The sequence below is a fragment of the Diplotaxodon limnothrissa genome, linkage group LG8 (assembly GCF_057381915.1).
Source record: "Diplotaxodon limnothrissa isolate DT_005_m linkage group LG8, D_limnothrissa_male_GT1.1, whole genome shotgun sequence".
Lineage (NCBI taxonomy): Eukaryota > Metazoa > Chordata > Actinopteri > Cichliformes > Cichlidae > Diplotaxodon > Diplotaxodon limnothrissa.
In genome coordinates this window covers 28,796,766-28,808,874 of record NC_140603.1, presented here as the reverse complement: position 1 = coordinate 28,808,874, position 12,109 = coordinate 28,796,766, and positions in this window count along the sequence as shown.

Here is a 12,109-nt window from a genome sequence, read left to right as displayed (position 1 = left end):
TGGAACAGCGACCCATCTGCACTACTCTGATACCAATCTGGACCCTTCGTGGACCTTGAATCGGGAGGTCAAAGTCCCTGCTCAAATAGTGATTATTAATTATTAGATTATTAATCTCAGTTTTTCATCTTTTTTTTAATCAATCAATGCGTGAAACAGAGGGCATCTTTAAAAGCCTGTATTAGGATAAACCTCAATAACAGACCGGTAATTACTTCAACCAAAATAATAATCTAGTTCATCAGCATTAAACAAGGACAGATATAACAGCAGGATAATGCAGTGTTGTTTCTGATGGCATCCGTCATAATAGGTGCTGACCTTTTGCTAACCATGTATTTTAGAGGCCAAAACTATGGAAGCCTGTTTCCGCCACAAAAAAAAAATATCCATAACTCGAAATTTCGACTTATTTTTTCAAAATTTTGACTTATTTTCTCAAAATTTCGACTTATTAACTCAAAATTTTGAGAAAAGTAACTCGAAATTTCGAGTTAGGGCAGCCAATCAGTAATCTATGTGAATGACGTCATTTCCTTGTTAGCCCCCAGGTATAAATGCTACAGCTAAGCTACCGGTATTACATCCAGTCATGAATGCACAGATTGCTGAGTATTTTCAGTGTGGCTTCAAAAATGATGAAATCCTTGTGTTATTAGCGGAATCACATGGCGTTACTATCAGCAAAAGTACTCGCGAAAGCGCCAATTTATTGTGATCAGGTTTTGAGTGCACGTTACTCTGCGCCATATGCTTCCGGGTAACAAAAAGTGATCTCATTCATGTAGATTACTGATTGGCAGAGCTAATTCCGTTTCTCCAAATTTTGAGTTAATAAGTCGAAATTTCAAGAAAATAACTTGAAATTTCGAGTTATGGATACTTGGTTTTTGTTTTTGTTTTGTTTTTTGTGGCAGAAACGGGCTTCCATACAAACTGACTGATAGCTGGAGTTTAATGATACAAAACCATCAAATATTCCCACCTGAAAAGATGCTAAATGTTTTGTAGTTTTTTGCTTTTTTTCATGATAAAAAGAATCTAAACTGTTACCGGACGTCCCAGCAAATTCATCCCAAGGTCAGACTGCAATGCTCAAAAAAACTACAGGCCTCAAAATGTTTTTCCATGACAGTATAATTAGAAGAAAACCGAACAAGTGTGGTTTATTTGGAAGGTCTGCAGAGAGAAAGCTGTTCTCTGTGAAAAGAATAATGCAGAATAGCTTCGATCTGTATCTGGACAAACCGCAACACTTCTGAAACAATGTCCTTTGGACAGATGAGACCAAAATGGCGATGTTTGTCAATGACCAACCACGTCTGGAGAAAACCAAACACAGCACATCAGCACAAACACACCATACTGACTGTCAGCACAGGCACGGAGGGCTGATGAGTTGGGCTTGTTCTGCAGCCACAGGACTGGGTGTCTTCCAGACACTGAGTCGATCGTGAACTCCTCTGTATACCAAAGGATTCAAATGAGACTGCAGCTGTCTGAGAGCTAAAGCTCTTCAACCTCAATGAACTGAAACAAAACAAAAGCCTTTCAGTCACAGCTCATCCAAGTGTCCATCGACCTGCATCAGGTCCTACAGGAAACTATTACTTTAAGTTATTGCTGTTAAAGTTAGTTCTGAAAGTATTCAATCACAGGTTGTACTTGGTTTTGTTTGTTGCAGAGTTCTGCAAAAACGTTTTTTTGTTTGTTTTTTAATATAATGAGTTCCTCTTCTGTGGACAGGTATAAAAACTTCACTAAATTATTTATCAGTCACCTTAAAATATTTTTGGCACGTTATCTTTAACTTTCCCACCTTTTTTTAAATCTTATCTTACATGACTATATATGCCTGACTGACTGAGCCTGATTGATATACGATAATCTAACTTTTTTTTATCCCTTTGAAACTTTTTCTGTGACCCCAGTTCTTGAAATTGGACTTCTTCTTTTAAAATCTAGCTTTATTCATTTTAGTCACCACTCATTTGCAAGGAAGAAGTCACCTTCAGGTCCAATAATTAGCCCTAATGAGTCAGTGTGTGTATTCGGGTGTTTTAGTGGTTAAATCTTTTTCAAACGTTAACTTTGAGAGGCTTCAGTATTTCTCTTAATTTGTGCATTTACAGTAAATATCAAAGGAAATTTGATATCCAGCCAGCATGAAAAGCCTATAACAAGAACAATGTAATGCAAAACTGAATGTAGGAAAGTAACACTTTCTAGTTTCTGAAAGTATGCTTGTTTAGCGTCCAGCTAAAAAACAAAAGTCAACTCTAGATGTGGCGCTGAGCTGGAGCAGGGGAGTCAAACATAAGGCCTGGGGGCCAGAATTGGCACGTGCCATGCTGATAGATGTCTTTCATATCCTGCAGCAGCATTTCTTCATCATGGAGAAAAAATGTGACATACTGCTGAAATTAAATTTCCTTTTCTCATGTTAAGACATTTGGAGGATTTAATGTGAAAATATATGATATGATACAATATGATGTGATATCAGTGTGAGCTGTGTGTGGCTCTTGTTGTAAAGTCAAAAGGAACACAGGTGAAACTAATCAGAGGGGGGAAACGATCACAAAAGAAGGAAAACCAACCAAGATCAGTCAGAGACGTTATAAGAGAGAGAGGCAGTGCTCAAAGAGTCCTGAACTGAAATCAGTAACAGAAAAGATGGCAGCAGAAGCAGAATTTAGGAGGAAAAAAGTGTTTTTGATGCAAAGTTTTTAAACTTTTTCACTGTTTTGTTACTGGTGATTCTATGCACACACCTTTTATATGTTGTTGATCATTTAAATTATGCTAAATCTAAATAATGCTTCAAAATAAATAAATGTGGTGACTTTTAACGACTTCTGGTTTTGCGATGTCTGCTATTCTGATGAGGAGCTCGGTAAATCTAACTATAAATCTGTCTGTCTTTGGTTTCTTTGAGCAGAAAAGTTAAAGCACAGTGATTTTTTTCTCTCGCTCTGTTATTCACATCAGGGCAGAAATCCACAGACGGGCTTAGTGCTGGACTCTGTTCAGATCTTCCCTTCGATCCAGGTTTCGCTCTGTCTGCTTTCATCACTCACCAACGGCAGCCGGCTGTCATATTTATCATCTTTATTATTTAATTTAAAATTCTTTGGCTTGAGGATTTTTTTCCCAGGCGATGCACAGAGGTGTTTGTAGATTTATTGTTATAAAAAAAAGTGATACATTTGACACAGTGGTATTTCAATTTCATTACAGAAATCAAATCTCCTGTCTGTGGGGCTGCAATGGTTTTTCACATCTGCTTAGAGGATTTTATTGATGTATGAAATCAGGTGAAAATTTAGAAACTGTTTGGCTGAGCTCAAATATGAAGGAACAGGACAAAACAAACCTATGATATTTTAACGCTCTGCTATGGAGTTCAGTGTAGTCCTGGTTGTATGGATTCATGCAAATGTAAAAAGAGGTTTACTTCAAACACAGACACGTGGCTCATGTTTAAGACGAGCAGCAGGTGGCAGAGGTGAGAGAAAATGATGCCATTAGATTAAAAGATCTTGTGGAGGAAGGTGGGATTTTTCAAAGCATCGTCTCTGAAAGTGTCTCCACCTGAGACAGACATGTCTGACTGCACAAGCGTCAAGCTTAGGCGCTTTCTTTTTTTGCAAAGCTAAGATAGTTGAGTTGGATGCAAATGAGATGCTGCACATTTTTATGTGTGTGGATGAGGCAGGATTTGACTTGAATAAAGTAAAGAGGCCTGAGTGGATGTGCCAGACCACCACAATGAGTGTTGCTAATGCTCAGCATGGGGTAATTTACCATGCTGCATCCTTGGGAGCTGCTCCACAGACTGGCTTCTTCAGCTGTTGTACATGGCCTCTCCAGTGCCCTCATTCCCCCAAATGAGAGGCTGACTGTGAAAGCCAATATGCCACCCAATGTGGAAATTTGTAGGTTTTCACCACTTGAACCATGTGAGGGAACGGATTGAAAGCCACCAACAGATAATAATGAAGTTCCTGCCACTGAAGTCATTTAAACCCTAGTAAGGAAGTCTTCTCTGTTTCGAGGTGGAAGGTGTGTGATTGAGAAATTCATATTCAGATGTTCTGACTGTGAGGACATCACGCCACCGACTTGTTGAGGCTCAGGAAGGCATATAAAAGACACTCCCCTCTGTGTTTCAAGGGAAGTGATTGGATGTGATGTAGGAACAGTGATGTGGTGTGACACAGATGACAGACAGGATGTTCCTGTAATATTTCATTTTGTTTACTTTTATGGTAATTTTACATTTATGTTTGTATATATACATGTGTGTTGACTCTACTATACTATATAGCTCCTGCTGCTGGGTTCTATGTTGGAGCCTTTTTTTCTTTGTTTCTAAGACATATAGTTTCACGTGTCATTTTGCGTTTCTCAATTTCACTTTAGTTAGAGGAGTTCAGACATTCAAGAGGGGCTCAGAGCCAGCTGAGGTGGTTCAGGCACTTTACACGGACACCATCTGGGTGACGTGTCCTACCGTGAGACCCTGGGATAGACCAAGGACACACTGAAGAGATTAGATCTCCTGGCTGACCTGAGAACACCTCGTGTTCCCCAAGATAAGGTGGAGGATGTGGTTGGGAAGAGGGAGGTCTGGGCTTCTCTGTTTAGGATGCTATCCGCACAACCCGGTCTTGGAGAAGCAGAAAATGGATCAAATGAATGGATCTGCAATATTTGTATAAAGTTTGAAATAAATCCTTAAAGTTTCATTTTTGTGTTAACACTTGAACACTTGTTACTCTACATTAGGCCTGTACTTTTTTGCAGTACTCTCTTCAAAGAGTACAGTAAGGTTTGGGAAGAAATATCAAAACATTTGGGATCTTAACACAGAGGTGAGAAGTTTTTATTCATTGGCCAACATCATGGTCTGTAAGATTTATTTTAAATGTTTTTCTTGTTTAGCTCTTAGTTTGGGATTTTCTGTTGCGATTCCTTGAATCTAGTTTCTGATAACTTAGCTGTTTTTAACTGTCATATTTCTGTTGTTATGTGTCTCTAGTGTCTTTGTTAGATTTAACTTCTGTCTCATCTTTGTTCACCTGCCTCTCATCACCCTGCTGTGTCCACTTCTCATAATTACCCTCCTGTACAAAATGTTTTCTTCAGTCTTTGTTTCAGCATGCTGTTAACCTCCCTTATGTGTTTCTGGTTGTGTACACCTGTGCACATCTTTGGATTTTGACACTTTATGTATATTAGTCCTGGATTTATTGTACACGTGCCAGAATAAACAGCTCACCTTTGTTTGGATTTGGGTCCTAATTCAGTCGCTAAGTGATGGACTTTGAGTGGTTTGACATTTGAGAAAGGTTCAGATTGCTTCAGTGTCTTTTGCACAGATTATTATGAGAAATGGATTAAAAGTGGTGAGAATGAACTTTCTGGTATGAGAATTGCTTCAAAAACTATAAAGCCCAGTATAAGTTTTTCTAAGTCTGTATAAATCCATCTACTCATGACATTTTACTTCAAGGTAATGTAATTAGGAAGGGGGAGTAGTTTTTTTTAACTGTTTGACTGCAGGCCTTATCTTGGCTTAACATCCACCAGAACTCTCTGAGACCTGTTCTATAAGTAGGATCTGAAATCATCAGCAGGATTTCATCTTAAACTTTGGGGTTAACCCGTGTTTGATACATCACCATGGTAACTTGTTCTCACCGGAGTGCATTCCTATGGTTAATCATACTGTCAACATTATCTGCTCTGGAGGAGGTCATGTGCCAGATTAGAGCTCACCGCTTTAAATCTCCTACCGACCAATCAAATCTCTGGAAAATAGCATCACTGTTCCTGAAAGATCTCTTGAATCTGTGCACAAAGAAGTGGGAGGAAAATGAGTTTTGAAACTTTGCCAGCGTCTGCTGCTGCTTGGAACATAATAAAACAGATTAAAGCTGCTGCTGACACTTTTGAACGGACAAAGGGATTTTTAATTAAGCTCATGAGTGAAGTGATGACTCTGCATTACATTCTTCAGCTCTCAGATCAGGAAGCATCCTTGAGTCAGCAGGGGAGGGGGATGTTTGGGCACACACAATCAGCCATTGTTCTCCTGGAGGCCTCTCCATCACATGTTTGATATTGCTTCATTTTGTTTCTTTGAAAACAGTCAAGTGATATTCCAGAAAGCTGTTGAGCAACAAAAAGCAGCAACATGGCATCCATGAAGGAATCAAAGGACTGTAAATGTGGAAACTGTCAGCACACATTTAAGTCTTTCTGCTGCTTTCATCTAGTGAGCATATATTTCATCAAAGGCAGATGGTCGCCTGTTCGATGTCTCCTTAGGAAATGAACGATAAAGTGACAGAGGCTGGTTTATATGTGGAAGTGAGAAAGTGCCATTAAATGCTCACTAAACATCCTGATCTAGCTTTACAGAGGCAGTTTAAATTTGCTGTGCTGCATTTAATAAACAACTTTTATTCTATTGTATTTTGTATTTTGATCTGAAAAGTTTTATACTGTGATATGTATACTAGGAGACTGTAATAGGTGTGTACAGTGTGTTCCTATACATGACAAAGGATTTAATTTTTCTACAAATTTTTCTAGAAAAAAAAAAAAAAATAAATAAAAATTAATTATATGTTCATTTGTGCATAACTGATATGATTTAGATATTAAAGTTTGACCATGTTAACCTGTGTTAGCTGAAATTCCTTATGTGAAGGTTGTTAGCCAGATCTATTATGTTGATGACTGATAATTATGTTACAGTTTTAACTCAAATTTACACAAAGGATGAGACAAAAAAAACCCCAATTGTTACATCAGATATTAAATAATATTCAATCCAAGGATTCAAAGTTACTTTGGATGCAGTTTAACGAGCTTTGGCACAGATAAGCTCTTTCAGCTTTCCACAGGTTTTTGCACAGGCAGGCTGACACATCAGGAAGAATCCCACTGATCTGGTGATGAAAGGGCAGCTGTGGTTAAATACTGCAGGTCAGTATTGATTAGAAACAGGTGTGCGAGCAGAGATAAGTACAGTTAACAACATACACATGCAGAAACGATAGAAAGGTGGTTGGTCTCAGCCTGAGAGGACAAGGGGAACATGACCTACTCACATATATTAAACTATTTCCTATCTTTGGACATTAATTTTCATACAGATGCTTTGTGCAAAATTGCATTTATTGGGTATTTCACAGAGGACTCATTCTTTGCTGCACCAGTCACTTCAGTGCAAAGGACAGAGCAAAAAAAGAAAATTGAAATCTTGCAGAATAATGTCAGGATGTTTTTTCTTTAAAGCTTTAATGCACTTGTTAAATGAATGAACTTACTGCAGTTTTTTGTCTTTGTCTTTTGTTGCACTGTATTTAGCTTTTGACTTCATTTCACCTTTGTTTTGTCATTTTATCTATAAGATGGATCGATGAATATTTAGTCAACATCTAGCCCACTTTATAAAGCCAGTAGATTTCTCCCTGTGGTTGAGTGGCCTTTTTGACTTCTTCCCACACTCCAAACATGCATGGGTTAGGTTAATCACCCATAGGTGTGAGAGTGAATAGCTGTCTCTCAGTGTTACCCCTGTGATAGACTAGAGACCTGTCCAGGGTGCACCTACATTTCACCCCATGACAGCTTGGATAAAATGAACGGAGGATGAGGAGACATGTTGGACATTAAAATCTGGACATAGACAGCACCTGTGAGTCAGGTACACCTTACTGTACTTCTGCAGAAGACTGTATGAGAAGGACCACACCTGTCAATCATCTATCATCACTGTCTAGTGGATTGTGTATCAAGTATCCAGTGCTGTGAAGCGAGGCAATCTCTTGTGTGAAAAAAACACCCAGATGAACGGACTGTGATGCCCTAATGCACCACTAACTGCTGCGTAACAGAGACACGCCAGCAGCTTTGACAAAACAGCATTAATTGACTCCCCGGGAATAAGAAAGAGAGCGGGTAGTTTGGCAGGCTGGGTGAAGGGGGGCTGTTGTTTTGTAGCAAAGAAGCTGAGGGAATGTACCAAGAGGAGTGGAAAGCAGGGGCCAGAGATGCAGGTCTGAGCAGGTCTGGAGGGTCAAAGTGAGTTTAATAAAGAAAATGCAGAATAATAAACACAAGTCTTGCTTAAAGCGTGGACACTGACAGCTCTGGCATGTGCTTGAAAAGGCTTCATGTTTGATGAAATGGTAACTATGAGGCTCTGCTCCACTCGATATACTGCAAACCCTAAGGGAGAGAGAGACTCTCTCAGTCAGTCTGACCAAGATGCCAACAGGGAGTCAGAGGGCTTATGTAGGAACTTATACCAGGAGAGTGTGCAAACAAGCTGGATTTTCTGCTACAGGTGAACAAATAGTCACAAGGCCTTTAAAAAAGGGAGACTTACACAAATGCAGACTAAGACTATTTATTTTAAATTAAATAAACAAGGAAAGAACTTATCCCCGATTCTTTTGTCCCCATGATAGAACAGAGAAAACCGACCCACAGTGTGTTAAAACATTTATATTTCTTTTTAAACATTGCTTATATGGAAAGTTCCTCTTTTCTGTGTCTTTATCTATTAATATGCCTGTGCACTAAAACTTCCTGTTTTTTAGTCTGGGTGAGCACTTTGTGAGTCAAAAGTGGCCTTGCTCTACAAGCCTTCATTATTAAAGTACATAAAACAATATAATAGGAAAATAAGGATACTAAGGATATTGATTTCATGACAAACTCAAGCTAACTATGGTGTCTGTAGTCGACAGAATTAGTCGTATAAATAAGTGTGTTGTAACAAAAAAATGATGTATGCAAAAGTCAAATCAAAGAGCAACCAAAATCAAAAACGGTATCTCAGGGAGGAGAGGCTCTGAGGGCTTTTGGCACATCAGTGTCACTGATGTGAAAACGAGCTGCACCAGCCCTCCAGTGCCTGCAGATTAGACCTGCCACATAAAAAGGCTGAAAGGAAGAGGGGGTGGAGTGGATCATCATATGAAGCATCAGAGATGGGTTATCTGTTAAAGCGAGACACTGAGCACGAGTCATATGCAGTTAGGATACACCATCATAAAATCTAACTTGCAGCATAAACCAGCATGAGTATGCTGGTTTATGCTGGTTTATACATCTATAGTGTCTCTTACCTGGACACTACAGATGAGTACCGACTTCCTCATGGAGAGTGCACAAGAAGTCTGAAACACTCACCCTCTGATCTCTAACCCTTCATTTAACCTACTGAGATGTGCAGCTGTGGAGCCAGGTGCTAAATCAGTAGCACCTGGAGGTTCTTACATTGTGATTATAAAATGATATAATATAAGTTTTTCTGGGCTTGAAACTTTGAGTTAAAATCCACAGAGAGATGACCGGCTGAATTCTCCAGCTTGTCTGATACTTCCTGCCAATCTGCATGTAAATCTCAAGTTTCTTCATTTATTAACTTTGTGTATTATGGTTACTATGGTGCATTATGCGTTTCTGTTTAGTTTTTTTATTATTATTTTGATTCTTTGGGGTTTTTTTTTGTTTGTTTGTTCTAATTGCTGATTAGGCTTAAAGCAGGAAAGCCTCTAAACTCCATAAATATTAGAGCCCTTGGTCTTTATTTAGTCCTAGCTTATATTCTGAGTTGGTTATTTCTTATGCATTTTGTTCATTCCATATTTCTGTTCTTTCTTTCTTTTTCTGTGTTCATGCCATCAGCATCCAGTGTACTTTTAAGATTATGTTTCAGGGTTTTTTTGTGTTCAGTTTTACTTCCCACCTAATCCTTTGTGGGGAAGGGCAAGGCAGTTTCTCTGTGAGTATTTCACCCGCTTATAATTGCTTTCTCTTGTTTTCTGACCGCACCTGTGCCCTTAATTACACTGTATCTATGTGTGTGTGTGTGTGTGTGTGTGTGTGTGTGTGTGTGTGTGTGTGTGTGTGTGTGTGTAGGCAGGCTTGCCCCATGGAATGTAAAAAGCAGACATTAATTAAGACCAAAGTTGAAGCAATCTCTCGCCTTACATGCAAAGACTGCACTGTCATAAAGCTTCTAGCTTGTTTGCACAAGAAAATTTAATTAAATTTCTGCCATCTTGTGGCCACAGTTGGCTATTGTCTCCGGAAGCTGGATTAACTCCGCTCGCTTCTGATTCCATTTACATCCGTAGAACCTTAATTGAGAGCAGCATGCCGGATAAACTGTCCCAGGCTTTGCCTTTACTGCTCTGAGATCAGAAACGATCTGTGTCTTGTGTGGAATAGTGCTAGCATTAGCAAAGAAACAATCACTCTGATTTGTTTTGACAGATGTGTTTTCTCTTGCAAGCCACCTCAGGCAACATGTGTGATGTAGAGGAGTTGGAGTGCAGTGTAAAGAAGTTTTTAGAGATGGAGAGGGGAACTCCTGCCATATATGGTTTAAAAAAAAAGGGCAATATGAACAGATGCATACGCTGTATCAGTTAGTATCTGAGAATTCACTTGGGTGTACCTGTGTTTATCTGTGTTTTCTTGCTACTTTTACTAAAGGAAAGGTTCTAAACAATTTCTCCAGCTCTTATGACGACCAAAGAATAGTAATTTTTAAGATTCTTGAGCCAGATAGATATCTATATCGATCATCTAGATATAGATGTGTTTCTGTTATGTTCTCCTCTCATTCAGCACACTTTACTCTTGGGTGTTTAATTCATTTATTGCCTGTCTTTCATGCTTTTGCATTCCTTTTTACCGTTATGGACTTTATAGTTTTGGGGCTTTGTATCAGCCACAGTAAAGGATCACTTCTATTTCGTGCTTGTTTCCCGTCTTCACTCTAAGCTGGACTCATTCATTGTGCTCTTCTAAACTAAAAATGAACATGATCTATGAAAAAATAAAAAGACCCAGACTTGAACCCTGAGCCTCTGCACGAAAAGCCACAGAGGCGACCAGCTGAGCCGTCCAGCAGCTCTGACATTTGAGCCTGATATTTCTGTACTAGATGATATTTGGCTTCATCAGCTCTCACAAAGAAGATGGTCAAGCGGTCAATCTGAAATCAGAGCAACGGCGATGGACACAGACACACAACTGGATAACATGGAATCAAATCTGCACTCCTTTAGCACAAAACAAAAGTGCTAAAGGAGTGCAAAAAAGAAAATTGAATTCTGAGTAAGACATCATTTTAGACATAAATGAACCTATACTGGTAATAAATATGGACAGCAGTTTGGAATTGTTAGGGTACCTGGGTCGTTGACCCAGTGTTTTCAGTTTTGTACCTTTATGTGTTCGCATTTTGGTTTATTACTGCGAAGGTTTTGGTTTCTGTTTTGCATTTCTCTTTTCCCCAGTTCTTCTTGGTGTGTGATTTTGTAGTTCTTAAGTTTGGTTCCATACTCCCTCTGTTCTGTGTCCAGTCAGTGTCTGTGTCTGCCCTGGTCTCACATCTCTGTTCCCTCTGTTGCAGTCCGCTTGTGAGTCTGTGTCTGTAAGTTCAGTCTGTGTTTCCTGTTTTACTTTGAAGGTCCATGTCTTATGTTAATGTGTCTGGTTTCACTTCCTTTGTCTCGTTAGCCCTGATTTGTCCCAGCTGTGTTTCCCTCCTGTTTCCCATTCTGTGTATTTAAGCCCTGTGTTTTCCTTTGTCTGTGTCGTGATCTGCTATCATATATCCTGTGTGTGTCTGCCCACCTGCCCTATTTGTGTCAAAAATGATTTTCATATGCTCAGTTGTTTAGACCTGAGGTACAACAGACAGCCTTTCAAAGCATCAAGCATAAAAAAATGTTTTATTTGGTATTGAATCACATTTCAGCAAGTTCAGGATTAATTGCCTGACTCGTACTGCAAAAACTCATATCTCAGCCTCTGTTGAATCAATTATTATGGATATTTTCTAAATCTGTTTCTACTGAGTAAAAGCGTGTTACCAAATCTTTTTAATAGCCACAGTCTTGCTCATACTTGCGATATAGTATCCGAAAGCCTGGTTTATGTTCTAAATCAGGGGTGCTCAATACGTCGATCGCGATCGACCAGTCGATCGCAAAGGTAGTATTGGTAGATCGCATGGCATTAAAAAAAATAGATGCCAGCCTATCATCCATCCCGTCACTTGATTGAT